This window comes from Perognathus longimembris, chromosome 18 (genome assembly GCF_023159225.1).
Source record: "Perognathus longimembris pacificus isolate PPM17 chromosome 18, ASM2315922v1, whole genome shotgun sequence".
Classification (NCBI taxonomy): domain Eukaryota; kingdom Metazoa; phylum Chordata; class Mammalia; order Rodentia; family Heteromyidae; genus Perognathus; species Perognathus longimembris.
The window spans coordinates 41,506,371-41,531,024 of NC_063178.1; the positions used below are offsets into that span (position 1 = coordinate 41,506,371).

The 24,654-nt window shown below is 45.4% G+C and overlaps 1 pseudogene; it reads right to left on the reverse strand.

The window, feature by feature from the left end:
- Window positions 1–15,987, reverse strand: part of LOC125366980 — a 39,959-nt pseudogene extending 23,972 nt beyond the window's left edge.
- Between the last annotated feature and the right edge of the window lie 8,667 nt (window positions 15,988–24,654).

Below are 24,654 nucleotides of genomic sequence, written 5' to 3' on the forward strand. Positions count from 1 at the left end.
ATATATCATGGATTGCTCAGAGTAAGCCTCTATATTGCTTTCTTTTTCCCTGCCCAACCTTATTGATCTACAGATTTTGAGACTGTTTATATCCTTACATGTATTTGCAATTCATTATACAATTATTCACCCTCTTAAATTTTTTCCCCTCCTCCTCAGCACCTCCTAAATAGTTACCTAGCCACAATCCCCTCTGGAAGAATGGCACCGAGAAAAGGTTCTTCTACTGCCTGTGCCTGAAGCAGACACAAAACCTGATTGTCATTGCTCTAGAGGAGGGGATTGGTGAGGCAGAGATCAGTGAGGCTCAGCTTCCCCAAGGCAATGGTTCATTTGGATTTTTGCTGAAAGGTTAAAGTGGAATCATGAGAAGGAGAGCTAAAGTAATGATCCCTTGATCGAATACCATTTTGGTATGAGAGAATTTTATGTACTTTACCTGAATTAAGGAAAAATATTCAGATATTTGCACTGAACAGAACACAATATATAGTCCTCAAAATAAAATAAAGGAGGCAGATGAGTTTTCCAGTACAGCTTATTATACCATGATTTCCTTCAGAGATACTCCTGTAAACTCTACTTAAATTTTAAAATAAAAGGTAGTTTGAAGCAGGTACCTTGACTCATGGCTGTAATTCTGACTATGCAGAAGGCTGATATCTGTGAATCACAGTTCGAAAACACATAAGACTCTTATTTCCAATGACAAAAAGAAAAAAAAAACCTGAAAGTAGAGCTGTGTCTCAAATGGAAAAGTGTTGGCCTTGAGCAAAAAAGCTCAGGGACAGTATCTAAGGCCTGAGTTCAAGCCCCAGGACTGGTACACCCACACAAAAAAAGTTTGAACATAAACATCAACTACGGACATGGCTTAAATGACAGTGTGCTTGCAAGGCAAGCTCCTAGAGTTCAATCTCCAGTGCGGCAGGAAAATTTAAAGCAATGCAAATATTTGAATAATTAATTCCTTTTAAAATCTCAGTATTGTATAGATAAAAGCCAAGTACGTTGGGTAAAGATGTTCAAGTGGTTTATGTATGTAGCAATAGTCTTTTGAAGGAAAATAGTGTATAGGGAATTCATATTAGCAATATAAAAGACAAAAGTGAAGATCAGAATGTCTTCTACCAAAAAGCTTTCAAAATTTCTACATATGACTAAGTAGTAGGAACTGCTTTTTTCCCTGATTGAAAATTAACCCATGTCAATTACACAGCAACATATGAATAAAGTGTGGTATTCTCATATTATGGGATATCATTTACTCTTACTCAATGAAAGTATGACACATGCTACAACAAAGATAGACATACCAAAACCCAAAGGCATGTACCCAAGGTCTTAAGGAATGTAGTACTGAGAATAAGCAGGCTCCAATGAACAGAAAACAGAACTATTTTCTGACAGCTGACAGGGACTATAATAGGGGAAGAAATGTGGGGCAATGCTTAATAGGGTCTAAGTTTGGTTGCACAAAGCACAAATGTACTCCGTGCCGCTGTTCACTTAAAGATATTACTCTGGACTTTGCTTCCTTGGATTCAGCCCATTTTACCTGGTGTACTTACCACTGCAGGTTCCGGAAGGTAAAAGAAATAGTCCCTCTGGACAAACACACTTATAGCCATGGAGGTGGACCGGGGATAGAAGGCATTAGTGACTGCACGAACCCGGAACACACGCTGTGTCTGTCTATTTGAATAGAGACATTTAGAGAATATTTCAGATTTATTTATCCAAGCCACTTCAAAACTCAATACAGAAAAAGAGGTCGCCATTTTTTTTGCCTTAAGAAGAGTCTGAATATACTGTAAGATCTTTTGGTTATAGGTCTGGTCTTTGAATCTCGGTGGTCTTCTATTGTCTTTCAGATAACTATTCACCTTTCTTAGGCTAGAGACAATAAAGCTTCAACCAACAGAACCATTTCCCTTGGAGTTAAGATAAAATGACTGTCTTGCTGTATTAGTGGAAGGTTTCCTTACAGAGGGAAATTTTCTGATGAGTTTTTCAAATCCACGTAAGAACCATTATCTGAATTGAATATGATTCAGAATTTCAAGTTACAAACAATTTTATGACTTCTTCCTGCAGGCAGGATAGCAGACTTCCTTCAATTTTCCTTTTGTCAGTTAACATGAGAAGGCATAAACTAGCCCAACCACCCTGCAAATAGCTTCTTGCCCTGGGTTTTCTGTATGTCAGATCTTAAAATCTGGCTGATACTCTAGACAGACAGGAGGCAAATAACTTGGGATGCATCTCTGAGGATTGCCTTTGTTGAGTTCATCCTACTTAGGCATTCCAAGTAAGTCTGGGATATCCAGATCCTAGCCTTTCCTCAAAAGAGCAAGTACCCAGGAACTGGCATAGCACCCTAGACAGATACAGCGGTTCATAGTATTCTGATGCATCAGCATTTCAAAAGTATGCCTTGTACTTACTCGCAGGCTGCAGTGACTTGTGGAGGACTGAAAACGCAGACACAGGGGCATCCAACAACATCTCTCTCGCGCTTGGACTGTGGGGTGAGGTACGAAAGAGCTGTGTCTTATTTGCCCAGAAGAAAGAGTTCTCGAACATGGCTAGTCCTGCTGGGGCTTCATAGTCCAAGTAGAGCTTAGGAAAGGTGTGCCTCCCATGGCCGTCCACGCTCACTGTCTCTATGGACTGAAGGAGAGTGCGTGAGAGCCGGAGAACGTTACCAATACTGGTGGTGTTAGTGTCACCCCCAACAGCTTGGACATTGATTCATATCTGTACTGGATATCGACTTGATACAGGTGAGTAAGAAGATTCATGGATGTTCATGCTAAAGCCAACAGACTGAATTGCTTCTTGTACAAATCTATTGGAAAAGAAGTTACTCTAACTTAGAATTCCAATGAAGACATTGTATAAACTGCTTTCTCCTTATTCTAACAGCCTTAGGAGGTTCAGATTCTATAATTTTCAGAAAGGGCAAGACAGAGGTTCTCCAAGAGGCAATGTAGCCAGACACAAATCTCAGCTAGGAAATTCTAGGCCTAGCAGCACGACTCCCAGCCTGTGATGTGACGCATCCTTGTCTTTTTGTTTGGCATTTCTAAAAATGGGATACTATGAGCTGCAATATTAAACCAACTGAACAACTCATGGGGGAAGAGGGAAAGTGGGAGGGGTAGGGGGTAGTGAGGGAGGAGGTAACAAACAGTACAAGAAATGTACCCAAGGCCTAACATATGAAACTGTAACCTCTGTGTACATCACTTTGACAACAAATAAGGAAAAAAAAAAGCACCTCTGGATTACCTAAGTAAGTACTCTTTGCTTTGATGGGTTTAGTCAGCAAATCTTAAAAGATTTTTGTACCCAAGATACAACATAGCCCATGGTTAGCACTACCGGGAACTTCCAATGGGATTTAATATGGAGTGTCGGAAAAGCACATGACATCTCCCAGTTGCCTGGCCCGGGAATGTGATGCACTGACCCCTTGTCCGCCCTTCCCAGAGTGTTGTGTAGTTACGCTTCATCTTCTTCATGCTTGCCATCAGAATGCAGTTTAGAATCAGTGTAAGGTGCAAAGGAATGTTGTACCTAGCTGTTTGCCTATGGAGTCCCAACAACCCCTCAACCCTCGCAGCTTTTCCCCCTTCTTCGGCCCTCGTGTACCTTCTTGTAGCCACTGATCCAGTAGAGTCGGCCATTTAGGCGGTCGAGAGTCAGTCCTCGGCGGTCACCACTGCCAGCACCTTCCTATCTGAGCCGTCCGTTCCTACAGCCTCAATAGTCCTTGCCTCCTTCTCTCCTCCATTTACCCAATACAAGTACCTGCCACCGGGAGAATGTGGTGCTGGAGGGTCTTGCTCACTTGCACGTGTGTGCGCATTATTCCACACAGCCACTGACCACAGAGGCCTTTCGCACAGGGCTTCAAATCACTGCACACCTGGTGGTGCTAAAGATGGCTGCTTCCACACTCACTGGGCTCACAAGAGTTGGGCTCCGTAAAACTCAATTTGAAGAATTTGGGGGAGCAGGTGACATCTAGTTTTAAAAGCTTATTTCTGGTTTAAGATGATGAGATTTTGGATATAGCCCCCCCCCCCCCGAAAGAACCCCTACTTACTTCTTTTCAGGAAACACAACTAGCTGTTCCCGCACAACATCCTTTTCCAAGACTTTGATGTAGCCTCTGCCATCGCTTAGGCCGGCCCCGATGACTCTGGAGGAGCTCCTGGCCCAGTACAACTGCCCCGTGGGCCAGTCCACGGAGATGCTGTTCACCGATGTCAGTTCTGGGGACACAGGAGACTGCATCACATTCCCGCATTCCTTATCACACTCTTGCCTAGCGTGGAAAGGGGAACTTGGTCCTGACTCTCCTAGGTCTTCTGATTTCAAGTTCTAAAGCGAGGGAAAGGGACCCAAAGAAGGAAGTCCTGAGATGAGTGGCAGCGCTTCCAGGGTGCACAGCCCCACAGAAGGAGGGAAGCGCGCAGGAGAAAAATTGAGGGTTCTGAGCATCTCCAGCTGCAGCTCAACGGCAGTCGATGGGAAAGCTGCCATGAGCTCAGCCACTAAACTGTAGCCACGCATTTCTATGCTCCCACCATTCGGCCAAGCCCTTCCTAGGCACTGTCTAGTTTAGGTCCCCCACTCGCCTACTGAGGCAAGCACTGGCTAGGATGGAAGGCAAATCAAAGGGGGTGAGAACTTGCCCAAGGTCACAGAACTATATTCCAAGACTTAATACCTTCATGTCACAAGGAATGCTCTGCGACTGTTCCCGTGCAGCTAAGCTGCATCGAATTGGGGGCTTTATATTCTTGCGCTAGGGGAGCGAGAGGAGATGGTCCAGACGGCCAGTGTTATAATTTGGATGTGGGATGTTCTTTAAAGTTCTGTGTGTTAAAATCTTGGTCTCCAGACTGAAACACTATTAGTAGAAACCTTTAAGAGGTGAAGCCTCGTTGAATGTTTTCGGTCCTTGTTGGTCTTCCTTGATTAGAAGGATGGGACACCAGTCTTTTCTTCCTTCTCTTTGCTTCCTGGCTACCACGGAGTGAGAAGCTTCCTCCACCAAATACTCTCACTATGATGTACTTATCTCATCACAAGCCCTCAGTTAACAGGGGCACCGACTGTGGACTGAAACCACCAAAAATAGTAAGCACTTTCCCTTTTTTTTCAAGTGGATGATTTCAGGGATTTTTGTACCACTAACAGGAAGATGGTTAACACATATAGCTTTAAGCAGCTAAGATTCATAACCTGGGTAGAGGGGAACAGAGTTTGGCTTCCCAAAGGCAAACACATTTAAAACTTCATCCACCCAGAAGTACATGCTTCTTTCTAGGTCATATGCAACAGCATGAGGCCTTGATTTGACAGGTATCAGACTCTCATAGATGCCTGTCTTTCGATCCAGAATACCAGGGCTGGGGATATAGCCTAGTGGCAAGAGTGCCTGCCTCAGATACACGAGGCCCTAGGTTCAATTCCCCAGCACCACATATACAGAAAACGGCCAGAAGCGGCGCTGTGGCTCAAGTGGCAGAGTGCTAGCCTTGAGCTGGAAGAAGCCAGGGACAGTGCTCAGGCCCTGAGTCCAAGGCCCAGGACTGGCAAAAAAAAAAAAAAAAAAAAAAAAAAAAAACAGAATACCAGGCTTTTGCTCTGATGCAATAAGAATTTTAACATCATCCTCTGCAATACAAGGGAATAGTGACATGTTAGTATGAATCTTTCTTCCACATCTTTCTGTTAATTAAAGATATTACCCTATTTCCCATGTCCATATCTACTTCTCCCAAACATTGACACTAAGCACATTCATAGGACATCATTTAAAGACACTTATTACAACTGACATCCTGAACAGTGAATATTATAATGACTAATCTTTTTTTTTTTTTTTTTTTTTTTTTTTTTGGCCAGTCCTGAGCCTTGGACTCAGGGCCTGAGCACTGTCCCTGGCTTCTTCCCGCTCAAGGCTAGCACTCTGCCACTTGAGCCACAGCGCCGCTTCTGGCCGTTTTCTGTATATGTGGTGCTGGGGAATCGAACCTAGGGCCTCGTGTATCCGAGGCAGGCACTCTTGCCACTAGGCTATATCCCCAGCCCTATAATGACTAATCTTTATGGAAAGAATAGGGTCATCTCTAGTACCAATGGCATGTGTCACTTTCCTCTGTAATTATGGCTAAGAATCAGCAGAAGGTAGGCTTTGCTTAATTAACTTACCTATCACTCGACAGTCAGTGCCATTATAAAGCCAGTAACCTTGAATACAGTCACAGGAGTAAGAGCCTGGTGTATTGTGACAGAGTTGGCCACACAGACTGTATGCCGTAGAGCACTCATCTACATCTGAGGACAGAGAGGTGTAAGTCAGAGATAACCTAACAACAACTTCTTCAGTATTATAGTTATAGTACTCTTTTGTTTTTGCTTGTTTTGTTTTTTGCCAGTCCTGGGCCTTGGACTCAGGGCCTGAGCACTGTCCCTGGCTTCCTTTTTGCTCAAGGCTAGCACTCTACCTCTTGAGCCATAGCATTACTTCTGGCTTTTTCTGTATATGTGGTGCTGAGGAATCGAACCCAGGGCTTCATGTCCACGAGGCAAGCACTCTACCACTAGGCCATATTCCCAGCCTGGTATTACAGTTCTTTTGAGCCATTTCCATATGCTTTCTGAACAGGTAGTATGTGGAAATGATAGTGTCAGGAGCTGGAATAGTATATATTTACTTATTTGTAGTTATAGTTATGGTTATGGTTATATCTAAATAGTGAATATAAGGTAACAGAAACTTTAATATAGGCACACATGATATTTAGCTAGTAGAAAATACTGATATGTGTTATCCTAGCAAGATTCCTGGGAGGTAGCCTTTGATAAGCCAGCCAGAAATAGTTTCATAATGACAGTGGTAGTTCTGGAGTTCACTGGGTTCCATGGAATAACTCACCTAAAATGATGGAAAAGGTATAAAGCTCTTAGGTATAGTTGGTTGACCTTAATAAGGTGCAATTGATTCTCAAAGCCTGATCATAGAGACTCTTTAGATTGTGAGTTACCAAACTATTTTTTACTATTAAGGAAAATGGTTCCTGAAGAATTCTTTTTGGAAAATGTTTTTCCTTCCAGAGGTACGAGATACCTAAGGAGAATAATACCCTCCAATTCTAGAAAAATAACCCGTGTAGAGTTACTGCCAGCTCAGTGGCCAACAAGTCCTAGCATGGCTCAGAAAACCAAGCATGGGCTTCAGGATCCTGGAGCAGGGGATGCACAAAACCTACATCTATTTGAGTAAAATCACCAGCTCTAGATGAAGAAGCAGTGAATGGAATAGATCAAGTTATTGATTTTGTTTAGAGAAATTAAGTTTAGATATTAACATTCATTAAAATTTAGTTAAAATGAATAAACTTTAGATAGGCTCATAGAAACTCTTGATAAAGTATTAACATAAAAAACGATTGTAAATTTAATGCTGCTTAGTAAATCTGTCTTCCTCTTATAGTCCTCCCAGGTGGCTAGGGTTACAGGTGGAACAAGGAAGAGAGAAGGCATTACCAAGTAGGGCTAATCCTTGAGGCTCAGTGGTAGAGCTGATCTCCCCTTTAGGTCGGGGCATCAGGACAATAGATCCTTTGTCCTGCCCATCATATTTTCATCTAAAATACTGTCGGGAGCTGAGCGAGCAGCTAAGCTCATCCTGACCTCTGGCCGTGCTGATGTCGCCGGAATGTCGGGAGCCAAACTTGCAGCTAGATTCATCCTTACCACGGGCTGTGCTGTTATCGCTAGGATGGACCAGATGCAAGGACCTTTGCTCACGGCCACTATCTGGAATTGCTTTGCCATTGTCTGCACCTTGCTATGTCCGCCGGAGTAGATTCCTATGTTAATCTACCTTTTCCTGTGTTTACCATAATCAAATGTTTGCCAACTTCAAAGCCCTGTGTGTTCTTAAATTTTAACAACCCTATGCTATTCTCTGGTTCCAAAACTGCATATAAGCTGGAAGTTAAGAATAAACTGTTGCTGCAGTCTTGAGGTTCAACCTTGCGGCTGCAGACCTCCCGTACCCCATCTTTTGTCTCTTGTCTTTTTTCTCTTGCCTTATTTTTCCTTTTCCTTATGCCCGCCGCCCCTCAGTCAGGATTCCTGCTCCCCTGCCGGCTGGCCTGGCAGGAAATACCACCCTGGATTTTTTTTTTTTGGTACACAAGTGCAACAGGGCAGAACCGAAACCTTTTCTAATTATTACTGACTGATAGAGATAGGTGAAATTTATTTATCATTTATATACCGTAATCCTATTTGACAGCCAAATGCAACTTAAGGACGGTGAAAGTTGGAGGTCAGCTAGCCGGAACAGTTGGACATTCCGCAGATTCTAACTTTAAACTCTTATTCCATGGACCTCAGGGATGAAATAACAAATCTATTTATTCAGGGACAGAAACCCTTTAAGCCCTGTGAAAGAAGGATACAAAATCTGACATTTTCTCAGTAGGCGATAGTTGACCTAAAATTGCCACAAGAGGATGAAAGTCAGCATTGACAGGATATGGTGGGAGTCTTAAATGGCATAGCCTCTATGGAAAATTGTTTCACAATAACTCAAAAAAAAAAGTCATTCTGCTTTTGAAATATACCCAGTGAATTGAAACTAGGGATTTAAACAGGTACTTGTATACCAATGCTCATATCGGTATTATTCAAAATAGCCCAAGGGCAGAAACAACCCAAATGCTTCACCCATAGATAAATAGGTAACATATAATCTATATACATAACCAAATTGTATTCATTTTTAAAAAAGGAATTCTTGACACATCCTAAAGATAGGCTTTGTGACATAAACCAGACACAAAGGGACAAATGTTGTATGATTCTACTTAATATGAACTTAGAGTTCACAAAATCACAAAAGGCAAAAAAGCAGGAGAGGTTACCAGAGGACAAGGGAGAAAGGAGTGAAGACTTATCATGCTGTGGAAAGACAGTCTCTACCGGCAACGATGGAAAAGTCTAGAAATACACAGCGAGGATGGTTACACAACACTATGAACATACGTCAGGCTACGAATGATACGCATAAACACGACTACACAGGGTAGGATCCATGTTGCCACAGTAAAGATATGTGCAAGGAGTGGGGACGGGGGGCTCTGACCTCCACAGCTCTGCCTGTCGAGTTGCAGCTGCCACCCAGTGGGGCAGGAGCAGTGGACTCCCCAGGACGTGTCATCGCAGGGCCCCTCGCAGCCCCCGTTGACCAGCACGCAGCTTCTGCCAGCGGGAACAAGGCAGCAGACAAGGCAACTGAGCGCCATGGAGAAGCAGCACAAGGCAACTGAGTGCCTTGGAGAAGCGGCACTACCACTTGAGCCACAAGGACACTTCTGGCTTTTTCTTTTTTTTTTTTTTTTTTTTTTGGCCAGTCCTGGGCCTTGGACTCAGGGCCTGCGCAATGTCCCTGGCTTTCTTTTGCTCAAGGCTAGCACTCTGCCACTTGAGTCACAGCACCACTTCTGGCCGTTTTCTGTATATGTGGTGCTGGGGAATCGAACCGAGAGCTTCATGTGTAGGAGGCAAGCACTCTTGCCACTAGGCCACATTCCCAGCCCCCCCCTTTTTTTTTGTCCAATCCTGGGGCTTGGACTCAGGGCCTGAGCACTGTCCCTGGCTTCTTCTTGCTCAAGGGTAGCACTCTACCACTTGAGCCACAGCACCACTTCTGGCCATTCTCTATATATGTGGTGCTGGGGAATCGAACCCAGGAACTCATGTATACAAGGCAAGCACTCTTGCCACTAGGCCATATCCCCAGCCCTGGTTTTTATATATATATATATATATATATATATATATATATATATATATATATATATATATATGTGGTGCTGAGGAATCGAACCCAGGGCTTCATGTGTACTAGGCAAGCACTCTACCTCTAAGCCACATTCCCAGCCCCATCTTTGGCAACTTTTAACAGAACTAAGTAGGTTCCACCAAAAACATGTGAGGGAAGATTTGGTGGGAGGAAACAGACGACAAAATGAAGAGGTAAGATGCCTGCTCTCCCCTTCCCCCTCCAAACCAACAGAGATTTTACAAAATGAGAATGGCCCTCAAAGTTTTACAGTTTAGGTACTGTTTTCCCATCAAAAGTCTAAAGCCAAGTGCTAAAACTTATAACCTGTAAGGGAACCCATTCGTGGAAGATAGTAGACTAAAGTATGAACCTTGGTGTGAGTACTCTCTGGAGGAACAGCCTCTATGATAACTGAGGCCTTGGCCGCTCAGTCCTACTTTCTCACCACCAGCTAAGCCACTGGTTTCTTACCACATGAAATGGGCTTGTCCATGCCATCTTTACAGTCTGCTTCTCCATTGCACATGAGATTCTGGGATGCACTTGTTATCACACCCAACGGTGTCTGCTGGACAGGAAGCTGTGTGGGGAGTTACACATTCCTTCGTTAGTGCTTGTGGGGAGGACAAAAACAGACAACTTTCTCAATGAGTAAAGTGTTCATATTTCTATAACCCAAGGGAATTCTAAGCAGGAACGAGCATTTCATCCTTTCCAAGCTATGTATCGAGGAAGTGGGCCTTTAGGTTTGATCACAAAGGTGTTAAATACCCAGGTCGGTATTGAAAGAGTTGATGGATCTAGAATTAAATAGTTATAACTGGGATGGTGTGTATAACTTGTCTTCTAAAAGCATTCTCTTAAGAAACCGGACTTTGCTTCATTGTAAAAATGTTGGAATCTGAATGCGTTAGTTATTACCAAGTTAACTCTAGGATAGATCGGGTGGGATTGTGGCTTATGAAGTCAGAAGAGGCAGTACAATGAGCATGCGGCGTCTAGGAGAGAGATGCAGGGTTCAGCGAGCTCTCGGGAGTGTTCCTCCTAGAAGGAGGCATTTCCCCCTTCTGTAGTCACTGCATGAGATTACAGGTCATCTGCCATTGGGCTTCCTCACAAACAGGCACGTAGGTGTCCTAAGATAGTGCATACCAGGACCTTTTCCATGTAACATTGAGAGCATTCAGTGCCGGCGTTTCACTTCAAGCATGGCGGTACAGTTCCATGGATACCCTCATGCTAGCTATTGCTAGGCCGCATCCCGCATTTAGCTATAGGAGGGCAGTCTTGGTGTTAGGAATGAACGTGCAAGTTGTATAAAGCAGCCCCTGCAGCCCAATCTGCCTTTGAGAACCAGAGAGGAAGCCGGACTCACCGAAGGCCTCCTCATCAGAAGAGTCCCCACACTGGTCGGTGCTGTCGCATTTCCAGTCGTCTGGGACACACACCTTGTTCTGACACTGACACTGGCCCTGCAGGCAATGGCTCTGGGGACTGTGAGCTTTGTCAGACTCATCTGCATAGTCTTAGCGGACTTCACAAAGTTCCCAGGCATCCAGACACAGAGGTTTCCCGGGATATCGGTCCTTGGGGTGCGGACATGCTGTAGATCTTTCTGCAAGGCAGGAAAAGGAGGCTGGGCGAGGCAGAGGTGGACCACGAACCACCGTCCCCACATGGAGGACGGTGTGCTCATGGACTCAGTCTACAGAAAAGCAAGAATTAAATGAGATGCAAGCCACTGGGGATATGGTCTCAATGTTGTCTACTAACATTCCACTCCAAAGATGTGTTCGAGAGTTGCGTAAGCATGGCTGGGAATGTGGCTTAGTGGTACAGTGCTTGCCCTGCATGTGTGAAGCCCTGGGTTCGATTCCTCAGCATCACATATACACAGAAAAATCTGGAAGTGGCACTGTGGCTCAAGTGGTAGAGTGCTAGCCTTGAACAAAAAGAAGCGGCAGAGGGGCAGAGGGCTGAGGGGCAGAGGGCAGAGGGTCTGAGGTCAGAGGTCAGATGTCAGAGGGGCAGGGGCAGAGGGGCAGAAGGGCAGGGGGCAGAGGGGCAGAGGGCCGGCACCTACCATAACAGGCCTCATCTGAGACGTTCCTGCAGTCCCCTGTGCCGTCACAGAGCCACCCAATGGAAATGCCCTTGCTGTAGTCACACTGCCAGGCCTGGGGGTGGCCCCCGCACGCCTCTCCTGAAGAACAGAGGCGGTGGGTTCACAACAGCATGCCAGAGACAACGCTTCCCACCTGCTCTGTCTACCACGGTAGCAGCTGGTTACCTGACCACTCAGGACTCGAACTACGTGGCTGGCATTACAGAAGAATTTAATGTTATTAAATTTAGTGTATTTAAATAATTTCAAGCCCCCATAGTTCCCACTTTGTTGGCCGTTGCGGTGCTGTAGTTTTCGTCTATAAGTGTGTGTTCTGTGTATGTGTGTGTGCGTATGTACACGTGCAGGTGTGCATGCACATATGCCAGTAGTGAAGCTTGAGCATTGAAAGCAGAACAAGTTGATTGTGTGCAAAAGCAATTCCGTGTGCCAGGGTTGGCAACAGTTTTCTGTTCTTTGGACTAGTCTAGTTTGAACAATAGTTCTACCAGTGATTGAGCCTCCATTGAAGATCTTGTTAGGATAATGGCGACTAACATATTTGAAGACACGTCCCTGGCTGACCTGCTGACAGCTCGCAACAACCCGTTTTTTAAACGTGAAATCAGAAGTATTGCAGGGTCCAAATTACTCAAGTGTTTGGAATAGTTGCATTAATAAGATATCTTGATGATGAGACCCAAATATAAACACAAAATTCATAGATATTTCATCTACACCATATCCAAAGATAATTTCTACATGGTTTTAACTGCTCCTGCATCTTGCCTGTAACCCATCATCAAGGCCGGGATGTAGAATTTTTTTTGTGGCATTGTGTCGGTGCTTACAAACTTTGGGCTTTAGAGCAGTTCTGATTTTCCCATTAGCAATGCTCAGGTCTACTTCCCATCAGGGCCAGATTCCTGGGACAGTCTTGTTTTTGTTTTAAGTTATCATCTTTCAGTAGCTGTACCAAGGAGTCCCATTTAGTAGAGTGGTTTATGGATATGGTGTGTCTTGATCAGTGTCATCCACGGTCTGGAATCGTGCTTACCACACTGCTAGTCAGTCCCGACCGGGCACTCCTGCTGGCCATTGCAGAGCCTGGCCACGGGAAGGTCTTTCTCTCCGCGGGCAGCTTGCCTTGTCCGGTTACACTCCACTCCGCCTGCGTTAGATGACCAAGAGGCAGAGGCATTACAATGTCTGGCTTCCTTGGGTACAGGGGAGCCTGTTTTTCATGGTAAGCCACTGCTGACAATCATTTTGAAAGACCTTCCTTCAACTAGGGAGGACTCATCCCTCCCAAACCCACAGAGCCGCCCAGTGGCATTCCTCAGACACAACTTCTTGCTGGTGTTGTGGAGTTGCTGTTGGAGACTTGTTGTATGATGGCTTGTTTACCTAGTAGAATGAGGGCTCGCTCATAAGTGTACACCCGGAGACACTAGTCTAGTACTTTCCTCAGCTCTGGCTAAGTGTGAATACTTACAGCATTTGACTCATTTACTCTTAGATATGTAGTGACAGATCTTAAAATATAGATTTCAATATGTGGTCCTAAATAACCACTTTCTTTATAAGAATACTTCTAATAGCTGGGGCATAAGTATTTCTGAGTTTTCAGTTACTTACAAGAAATTGATTTTTTTCTATTTTATTTAAGTCCTGTACTTGTGTCTATAAGCCTCAAACATTTAATGAACAAAAATAATTCTAAACTGGGCTTGTCTGTACTCAGGAGACTGAGATCTGATGATCATGGTTTGAAGCCAGCCTGGGCAGGAATGTCTGAGACTTTTATCTCCAAGTAACCAGCAAAACTCCAGAAGTGGAGCCGTGGTTCAAGTGGTAGAGTACTAGCCTTGAACAAAAAAGCTCAGGGACAGCACCTAAGCCTCAGGAACGGCAGAACAAAACATACACACAAAAAAGAAGCCTAGTATGCAGAGTCCATAGAAAGGAGCCACAGAAGACCTGAGTATACTTAACTTACTGTACTGACATAACATTCCCAGAAAAAAAAAAACCAGTCATTGAGTTCCTAGGAAACATAAACCATGTGATATATGCCCGCTGAAGTCTCTGCATAATGCAAGGAAGCGCTGGCAAGTCCTACTCCCAGTGACAAATTTTTTGCATAATGGTGGGATTGAAATGGACCGCAAAAGGCTGCTGTCAGATTTCATCTCTTGGTTTACTCTCAGGAAATAGTAGTTGTTATTGGACAGCTAATCATGTTAGCATCACTCGCACCCTGTCCAGGCTGTCTCAATGAACTGGGACAACACTTTTAAGTTGAGACTGCTTGATGTGAGTAATTACAACTATGGGAGCAGGCTCAGTCCACAGGCCACCTGCGTCAGAGCTTAGGTTGGACCACTTACTGACAGTGTATCCTCGAGAGAGTTAGTTCCTCTCTTAAGCTCTCAATTTTCTTGTCTATTCAATGAGACTGGCAAATAAGGCATTACAGGAGGGATGAATTCCACGAGCCCACAGAGGCTTAGCTGCAATGCTTGTTAAACAAAAGCACTAACCACTGGTGCTTCTTCCAAATGGGTCTCAATTAGGTTGAGTGTAACCCTTGAAGACTGACCTCCATTAGGTGGGCTACAACTTGAACAACATTTTGTCCTACAGATGAATTCTACGCATTATTATCTGTAAAATGGTCTCAAAAATTGCATGTCCAATATAGATAGCTACTTGCTATATGTCTATGATGTGTATTGGTTAATGTACTGGCATATGAAGTTCTCTTGCTAATATATGGAGTGCAATTATCATATGCTGCTGCAAAGCAGATATCAAGATGTCTTCATAGCAGAAAGGGGATGCAGGGTAACTAGTTAGGGAAAAAAGAAAAGGACAAGGAACTTGGGTGGAGTTTCAGAAGCTGTGTGTGGAGATAAGTCACAGCAGAGATGCAGCACTGGATAAGAGCAACGCCTGGGGGTTCCTATTCCCCCCCCCCCCAAAGATAAGCTATGCCCTGACAGCTCAGAAAGGAGCCTGCCAGTGCCTGTGGCCGAAGCCCCTTGCTGGTCAGAGGCTGGGGGCTGAGGATGCTGAAGCCGGCGCAAAACCCTGAGCTCCCGGCTCCAGCTAACCTGCAAAGCCACAGAAGAGGTGTGACTCTGAAAAAGGCCCTGAGCTCGAGCTCGAACACACGCACGCACTCACGCATACACGCGCACGCACACGCGTGCACGTACACACCACACACTACACACACGCATGCACACATGCCACAACATGCATGCACACACGTGCACACACCTCACGCGCGCACATCACACAGGCGCCCCACACACACACCACACACGCATGCACGCGCCCACGCCCACACCGCATCCCTTCCTTGCTGTCCGGGAAGCACTTGCTGGTGGGATCCCCGCCCTGGGGAGGGCAGGCGTCTTCCCTAACGCGGGCCACGCCACCAACAACCAGGAGACCCCGACTTCCCCCTGGGGACCTGCTCCTGGCCCCAAGGGACCACGGGGACCAGGCGGCTTGGCCCTCTCTGGGGTCTGCTTCCACCCAAGTGGGATCAACAAGTGCCCCCAGTGCCCCCAGCCCCAGCGCCTTCATGCAGGTGCACGCGTCAGGCAAGGGCGCCCAAGACAAGGGCTCCCCAAGACGAGGGCGCCTCAAGACAAGGGCGCCTGGAGACAAGGGGTCCCCAAGACGAGGGCCCCCCAAGACAAGGGCTCCTCAAAACGAGGGTGCCCCAAGACAAGGGCGCACCAAGACAAGAGCCCCCCAAGACAAGAGCTCCCCAAGACAAGAGCCCCCCCCCAAGACAAGGGCTTCCCAAGTTCTCCGCCTCCTGCCCCAGAGGCTCGCAGGTAGCCCGCCGCCTGGCTCCCCGCAAGTTCCGGGAGCGGCCCCCTCCGAGGGAGCCCCGCAAGCCGCACTCACCGGCTACGGAGCCTCTGGCGCGGGTCAGGGCCGCCAGCGCCGGGGACACTAGGAGGAGCAGGGTCCCGCTGCGCATGGCGGGGGGGGGGGGTCCCCGGGACGCGGGGAGGAGCCGGGGCCCGCAACGCTGGCGGGGACCGACCCGGGCGCGGGCGCCGGAGGGCGGAGCGAAGCGGCGCGCGGGTCTGCCGGGGAGTGGCGGCGGGGGGGGGAGGGGGGGAGCGGAGGACGGGGAGGGCGGCTCCGGGTCCGCCGGGGTGGGCGGGGAGGGGGGATGTGGGCGGCTCCGGTTCTACTGGCGCGCGGGTCCGCCGCGGGAGGGGTGGGGGGGCGGGGGACGGGGAGCGCGGCTCCGAGTCTGCCGGGGCGCGGGTCCGCAGGGCGGGGTGTGGAAGGGCGGCTCCGGGTCCTCGGGGCGGGCAGGGGGGGGGGGGGTCGGCGGCTCCCATCCGGTCCGCGGCCGCTGCGCCCGGGAAGCGGGTCGGGAGCCCGGCGGGCAGCGGGTGGTGGGTGGCTGGGCCGGCGCCGTCCTCGCGGGGACCTGGGGCTGCGTCTCCCGGGCTTTCGCTCCAGAGGGGGAACGGGAACCGGGGGAACCCAGCAGGGCAGCGGGGCGTCCGCGTTTGCGGGGCCCGCACTCATGCAGGCCTAGGGGCCACGCGGCAACCCAGAAGCCAACGCCGCGCACAGGGACCCCGCGGATAGGTGGAGGCCGGCGACACCCGGCGACACCTGCGCCCCGGCCCCGCGAGGGGACGGCCGCCCAGCCTGCGCCAGGAGCTGGAGTTACAGACCCGCCATGCCACCTCCCGCGCCCGGGTCCCTTCCCGAGGACAGGGTCCATCGCAGGGCCTGGCACCCTCCCTTCACCGTCCTGGGGGCCAGGAGGGGAGTGGGGAGGCTTCCTTCTTAGACGGAGTCTAAGCCCACTTTGCAAGGCCAGGGCTTCATTACGCACCTCCCACCCCCGCCCCCCGGGCTTCACGGTGACTCAGGCCGCCAGGGCTGCCCCTCCCTTCCTCGGCTCCACTCTGATCTCCATCCTGCCTTCCAAGGTGCCAAGGCTGACCTGGGAGTTGGGGTCCGTGACGGCAGGCCCAGAGCCGCAAACAGGCGGCCGGGCAGAACACTGCGAAAGCCCCGGAGCCCACCACGCCCGTGTGCGCGCCCCGGGGGCAGCATAGTTAACAAGACGACCTAGACTGCCAGGAAGAGGACGAGGAGCCTCCATGCTTCAACCGTTCCTCCAGGGCCCCCAGGCATCGACTGTTCCCCCAAATTCCCCCAGGGCGCCCAGGCATCAACCATTCCCCCAAATTCCCCCAGGGCACCCAGGCATCCACCGTTCCCCTAGGGCGCCCAGGCCCGGTTAGCTTAAGGGTCGTCTTATCCAGGCAGGACAGTTGAGGAAGGAGCTTGGGATAGGGTATCTGGCCCCTGCCCTTCCTGTCCCCTCAGCCCCACGGTGACATTCAATTCTTCCTGTTTGGGAGAAGACATGCTTGTCATTTTCTTGGAAAGAACCCGACAGAGTTATAAGTGATTATGCTAAAGTGATGAGGAACATTTATAGGCTTTGGGCGTGAAAGCAATAAAACACTAAGAAGAAATAGAAGCAAAAAAAAAAAAAACAAAACAAAACAAAAACCAAACAAAAAAAACAACAACCCTGCATTGCCCAGCACCTTCTTAGAGTCTGTCTGCAGCACTGGAACCCAGCAGCTTTCTTTAAGCATGCCTCCTCTTCACAGTCACTGTGGTGTCACCAAACTACACGTGACTCCAGAGCACCATATGCGCCCAAGTTCTCTTTACATTTGTTGTATGCTCTGATTACAGAAGCCAATTTAAAAGAGCTGTCTGGTTTTAACAACAGAAATATCTCCTAAAGTTGCTACACTGCTTGCTTTCGGAAACGTTGAGGCTTCGGGGGCCAGATTGTTTCAGGTGCTTAGTGAGGGGATCCTCCCCAGAGGCCCCCTCCAGTGCCCTGTAAGCAGGAGTGGCAGGCCCAGGCCTCAAACTGGAGAGCCAGCCAAGCTCTCATCCTCGCTCCCAGGAGCAGCCTGCAAAGCTGGGAGCAAGGACTGACCCCACCTTCTGTGGAGCCAGGTGTGGCCGTTTGAGGTGCCCCACTGGCCAGCCGGATGCTGCGCACACTGCCCAGCTCAACCTGCAAAGCATCCGGCGACGAACAGGGCAGGAATCCCATGCTTGACCAGGGGCAGGAGTCCCATGCTTGACCGGGGGCAGGAATCCCATGTTTGACGGTGGAGGGGAAACAGCAAAGAGGAGCAGAGGGATGTAAGGAGGTTCCATGATGGACTCGGTTTGGGCTACCGCAGCTCATTGGAAAGACCACCTTAAGGGAAGGGGGGCAAAGGAATAGAGACAGCCTCTTCTTGCAGGAAGGCAAATGCCTACGACTGGATACCCACACCCTGGGTTCAAGTTTCAGCTATGTGAGATGACTCTCTTGGCATGGACTGCTCTAACAAATTGCCATGGACATAGTGACTTAACCACAGTCCTAAAGAAAGGTTGGGAAGTGCTGAAAGATTCAACATCTTTTGAGGGTTCTCAGGTGGCCTTCTTACTGTGTCCTTAACAGGGCAGACAGCAGAGAGAAAGAAAGCCCAGTCTAGCCCATGACTCCTTATGAGGGCGTAAATCCCTTGACCAAGTCTCCACCCTCCTGACTAACTACTTTACAAAATCCCTACCTAACATCAGGAGTTAGCATTGCAAAATACACATTTGGGGGGGGGGTGGAAATATGTAGTCATATATACATATATATGCCATATAAAGAATAATAAAGCTGTCATGAAGATATGTACAGACCTGTATGCATACACATCTGAATGGCAGCTTTATTGTTACTATTCCTCATAACACAGGCTATTTATGAGAGTTCATACCACCGAGGAAGCATGGGCACCTGGGGTTGGAGGATGGAGTGCTGTACTTGCCAGCTTGGTGTCTTGAGGCAAGGAATGTAAGAAAGTTCTAGAAGCAGCAAAAAAAAAAACCCCAAAAAACAAAGAAATGCGTTCTCTCCTAGAGTCCCCAGAAGGACTTGCCAACATTTTTGTTATCACAATACCTTTTCCACTTTTCTATTTCCAGAACTGTAGGATAATAAATTCATGTTGCTTTCAGTGACTAAGTTTATAAAAATTTGTTACTGCAGCAACAAAGCACAATGATTATGTTCTTGTTCCTTCCTGACATATTATTTTCTAATTAACAAAAGCAAAAGAATTCTCTGTGATTGTCATCAGCCCAGCGATCGGGAAGTACTTACATTTAGGGGAGCTAAAGATAGAAGAGCTGGTTCAGAACGTTCTGTCTCATCTTTCACAATGAACGATATCACACCACCCTTTCTGGATCTGGCTGGAGACCTGGCTTCTCAGCCCCACCACCCCCACCCCTAGCTCCCCTTCTCAATAGGTAAGGCCTGACTTAGACACCTCAGCATTCCACTAGACTTGGACTTGCATCTTCAAATCAACCTGTTGATCTCTGACCTGAAGTTTTCTGAATGCAGAAACTGTTTTGATTTGTGCTTCTTCTTATTTTTTTAATGTCTTATACTCTTGTTCTCAATGTTTTCACTCAGGTCCCATAGTTAAAATGTCCCTTAAGCCAGGGGAAAGTTACTCAGGAGGTACAGATTAGAAGCATTGTGATTTCTGGCTCCCATCTCAACAAACAAGCCTGGTTTAGGGTTATATGTTTATAATCCAAGCTATCCTTTAGCATGGTAGGAGGATATAATAGTCCAAGGAAGAACTTGGTGAAACATGACCCTGTTTAAAAGAAAAAACTAAAGCAAAAAAAGGGGGGTTAGAGGTGTGGCTCATATAGTAGAGCACCTCTTAGCAAATACAAGGCCTTGTGATCAAACACCACTGTCTAAAAACAAAATGAAACCTCCTTAAATTTATTGAATACTATTAATCGAATTATTGGTTAATGGTCTGAGCATCATTCTACAGACTGGAGCTGCACCAATGAGCAAAACATAAAAACAATTGTTTTTCTTTGGTTTAGTCCCTCTGGTCACTTTATTTGATTTCTGTACCCTTTGTCTTGTAAGTTTATCTGATTTGGAGAGGGGAAGGGGAAGCAGAGAAACATGGGCTGCAGGCTGAACCAATTCAGCAGTGACGCTCACAGGAAACCATGTTGGAAATGAACTATACAACTTGAGGGGTGAAAGGGTGATTGGAGGGGAAACACTGGGAGAGAATGAGGGAGAGGTGACACTGTTCAAAAGGAAACTTATTCATTACCTGACTTACATAACTGTAATGCCTCTGTACATCACCTTTATAATACATTTTTTTCATAAAACTAAAACAACTGCCATCAGAGAGCTTTCATTTTAGTACATGTTGCTACAGAATAGAACTGGGAAAGACACATAAGAGCAAAATAAGTGTGTATATTTTATAGCTCATTATAACATGATAACTCTTAAGAAAAACTAAAGTGTCCAAAAGGAATATAGAGTGTTGGTGAGGAAAAGGCAGTTACTATTTTAGAATATTGGCTATGAGACACCACTCTACACAGATATTTAAAGGAGACTAGAGAAAACCTCTCACTCCAGAGTTTCTACATAAGCCACAAGAAAATTGATAAAATACAAAAAATAATTAATGCAGTTCAGGCCTGAGAGAAGAGAACAGTAGTTGTTGAGAAAAGAGAAACAAATGTTCTGCCTTTACCCAGGCTTTCTGCTTGGGGGCAAAGAAGGAAGGAAGAAAGGAAGAAAGGAAGGAAAGAAGGAAGGGAGGGAGGGAGAGTGGGAGTGAGGGAGGATCTATATAAGGAAAGACTTTCAGGAAGCTGCATAAGGAATTCCCTTTGCATAAGGTGAGATTCGATGTACAAGGAGAGGAGAAAGAAGTTATTGGGAAATTGTAAAGAATTCTCAATTCTCAGATTTCTTACAATACTAGTAATCATTTGTGTCCTATCTCCACACAACAAAACTAAAAATGACTTCAATAAATACAAAAATATTTGATAGAGATTCAAGGAATGTATGGCTTAAACACAAGTCAAAAATTGTCCCAGAATAAATAATACTCTAAACCTTCCTTACAAGAACTTAACAATTCTCATAAGGATAAAAAAAAACAAATTTTAAATGATCACATTTAACTTGTCATATAGTGTCAAGTGCTTTTTTAAAAAAGTATAAGCCGCTGAGGAATTCAACAATGTAAAATTCACTTTGTCTACTATCCCATAAAACTTAGTGGACATAAAAGAAGCAGAATAGATCATAATAAAAGAAAAAGTAGTCCAAAGGGAGTGATGTAGATGATAAAATTAAAACTCTAAAATAGCTGTTATAGACGCGTTTCATATGCTCAAATGTATATAAGAAAACATTGACACAAGGAGTAAAGAAAATAATATTGTTTAAACGATCCAAATGGAACTTTTGGAGATGGAAAACTTGATTATAGTAGAATCATAACTGATTAGACATGGAAACATAAAAATTAGTAAACTTGAATAGGTAGTAATAGAATATATCAGAATAAAGCACAGGGAAACAAAAGTTAAAAATAAGGAGAGTCTCGCTAATGTATGCTCTCATTTCAAGTTTTACAACATGTACAATTAAAGTCATAGACAAAAGAAGGGAGTCAGCAAATATTTGGTGAAATAATAACTGAAAACTTTTAAAATTTGATTGAAAAATCATAAACCTACATATTGAAGGAACTCAATAACTCAAACAATATAAACACAAAAATATCACATGAAGCTTTTCCACAAGCAACTGAAAAACCAATGATAAGGCAAACATATTAAGAACCATAAAGTGCAGAGACACTTGTGCATTGAGAACAATAAGATTAACAGCAGAGTTCTCATGTGAAACTATGCAAGCCAGAAAACAATAGAGCAACATCTTTAAAGTGCTCCAAGAAAAATAAACCCACTAAGGAACAAATGTCAGCCTCCTATTCCATATTTGGAAAAATTAAACAGGCAAAATGAAGAGAACGTAAAATGATAAATCTGTCAGATAAACAAATCTGAGTGAATTTGTCTTGCCAGATCTGCACTATGAGAAGTATTAAAGGAAATTGCTTCTGTTGAAAAATAATATCAGATAAAAGCTGATTCTACATAAGAAACAAAGAGCTCCAGAAATGTTAAGAGGTAAACAGCAGATTTTATTTCTCATTTAAAATTTTCTTAAAGATATAATCACCTGTTTAAAGAAATATAATGGTGATGAACTTTAGGCTTTGTAATATAGACAGAAGTAAAAAATATCTAAAGTGTAACTCAAAGGAGAGATGGCATTAAACAGTTGCAAATGATGCTATGTATATTGTTGTATATGTAAAGTGGTATAGTAACTAGAGTGTGACAAAGTCAACATAAATATTGTCACCCTAAAGCACCATTGAAAAATACAGAACCAGGCGGTCAATAAGCCAGTAAGCTAATAAGCCAATAGTGGAGATACAAGGTTATAAAAAAATGCTTAATAAACCCAAAAGCCACCGGAGAAAGTGGAAGGGGAAAGTGAAGCCAAAAGCAGATGGGACAAATGCAAAACAAACAGTAAGATGGTGAGTCTCACTCAGCACACAGATTTACATCAACAAGCTTGCAGAACGTAGATGTTCCAAACACAGCAGTAAAAGAAAGTCAGAGACTAAAGCACAGGGATATTTAAAGAAAGAACACCGCAAGCCAGCTGAGGAAATGACAAAGACTCGTGCGTGGGAATCGAACTTGCTGCTTCAGAGGCAGAGCACGCCCAGAAGCTGAGGGAGAGTGGGTGAGGAGCCTGGAGGGAAGGGCAGAGGTGGGGAAGAAGCTGACCCTGGAGGGCTTGCCAGACGTTGGCTTTTACTCAGTGACCCAAAGAGCCATCCCTGTGCTCAAAGCCACAGGTGGCCAGCATCGTCGTGTGGCTACTGGCAATCATTCTGGAGAAGACAGACAGCATTCCCTCAGCTAACTCAGCTCCACTTCGCGGGGAGGGTCTTGTAGAGATGACAGACATGTGATATTTCAATAGGATGACAGCTTCACGGGTATGGACAGATTGCATGAAGAAGGGTGGAAGGAGTGCTAACACATTTATATATTTTTAACCGAAATTGCAAGACCGAAGAAAAACTATCATTAGATTCTAAAACAACCAGCGATGATTTAGAGAATAGGAATATTTTGATATTGAAAGATAAATATTTCTTTAAGCTGAGTGCCAGTAGCTCATGACTGTAATCTTAACCACTCAGGTGGTGGAGATCTGAGGATCACAGTTTGAAGCCAGACCAGATAGGAAAGTCTTTCAGAATCCTATCTCCAATTAACAGCCAAAAAAGCTGGAAATGGAGGTGTGGCTCAAGTGGTAGAGCACTAGCTTTGAGTAAGACAGCTCAAGGACAGCACCCAGGCCTTGAGTTTAAGCCCCAGGACAGACATATAAAAGAAAAACTTACTAAGATTTGTCCCTCCTGAAGAAATCATATTTGTCAAAATATCTATCAATGTTTTCCATAACTTAAAACTAAGAATTTTTAAAAGTAGTTAAAATAAAAATAACCTGTTGTTATTGTAAATGATACTTTTTATTTAAAAAATCATATGTTTCAAAATAAAATGTGAGAACAGTAACATTATTTTATATTTCCCCCAAATGAATTTACTGATACTAATGGAAGACAGCTATATTGTCATATGTCCTTTTAAATCCCATCTGTTATAATGTGTTGTTGTGATTTTAATAGATGAAGAAACCTCTATCAGATAGGTGGTTGGCCACAGGAAAAGTATCATCTTTTCAGGCAATGGTAGATAGTCTTTGGGGGGTGGGAGGAGAGGGAGGGATGCTATAGTTTGAACTCGGGACTTTATTTCCTTAACGTGGAGTTCATTTCACTTATCATCTTATCTGTTCATAAGGGCATGCTGTGACTTACCTAAACTTGTGCTAATTATTCCCTATGAGGGAGACCTTACAGTCCATGTTTCTTTGGGTCTAGCTCACTTCACTTAGTATAATTTTTTCCAAGTTCTTCCATTTCCTTATAAATGGGGCAATGTCATTCTTTCTGATAGAGGGAGGCATAGAATTCCATTGTGTATATGTACCACATTTTCCTGATCCACTCATCTACAGAGGAGCATCTGGGTTGGTTCCATATTTTAGCAATGATAAATTGTGCTGCGATGAACATAATTGTGCTGGTGGCTTTAGTGTGGTCTTAGGATTTATATTTCCCATCATAGCTGGGATGAGAGGTTCATATCACCACATCCAGCCTTTTCTGCTTAGGTAGATAGTGTAAACATTTTTGTGTCCAGTCTAGCTTTGAATTGTGATCATCCTGCTCTCAGCCTCCTGAATAGCATATATTTCCTTTGCTGCTGTTATTGGTTGGAGTATGTCCCCCCAAAATGATATGTTGGAAATCTAACTTCTGGTACCTTGGAATCTAACTTTCTGTGGCAAGTGGGTCTTCATAGATGTAACCAAACTCGGATGAGGTCATTAAAGTGGGTCCAACCCAATAGATGAAAAGCGGAAATGTGGAGGCAATAATAAGTGTGCCTGGCATTATATCATGTTCCAGGCTCACCTTGTATATTTCTAACTCTAGTTATGGAACAAGCCCTTTCACAAGCAGGCCCAATTCCTACTGAGAATGGAGCTGGGAATCAAGATCTGATGCTGAAGTGCAATTAT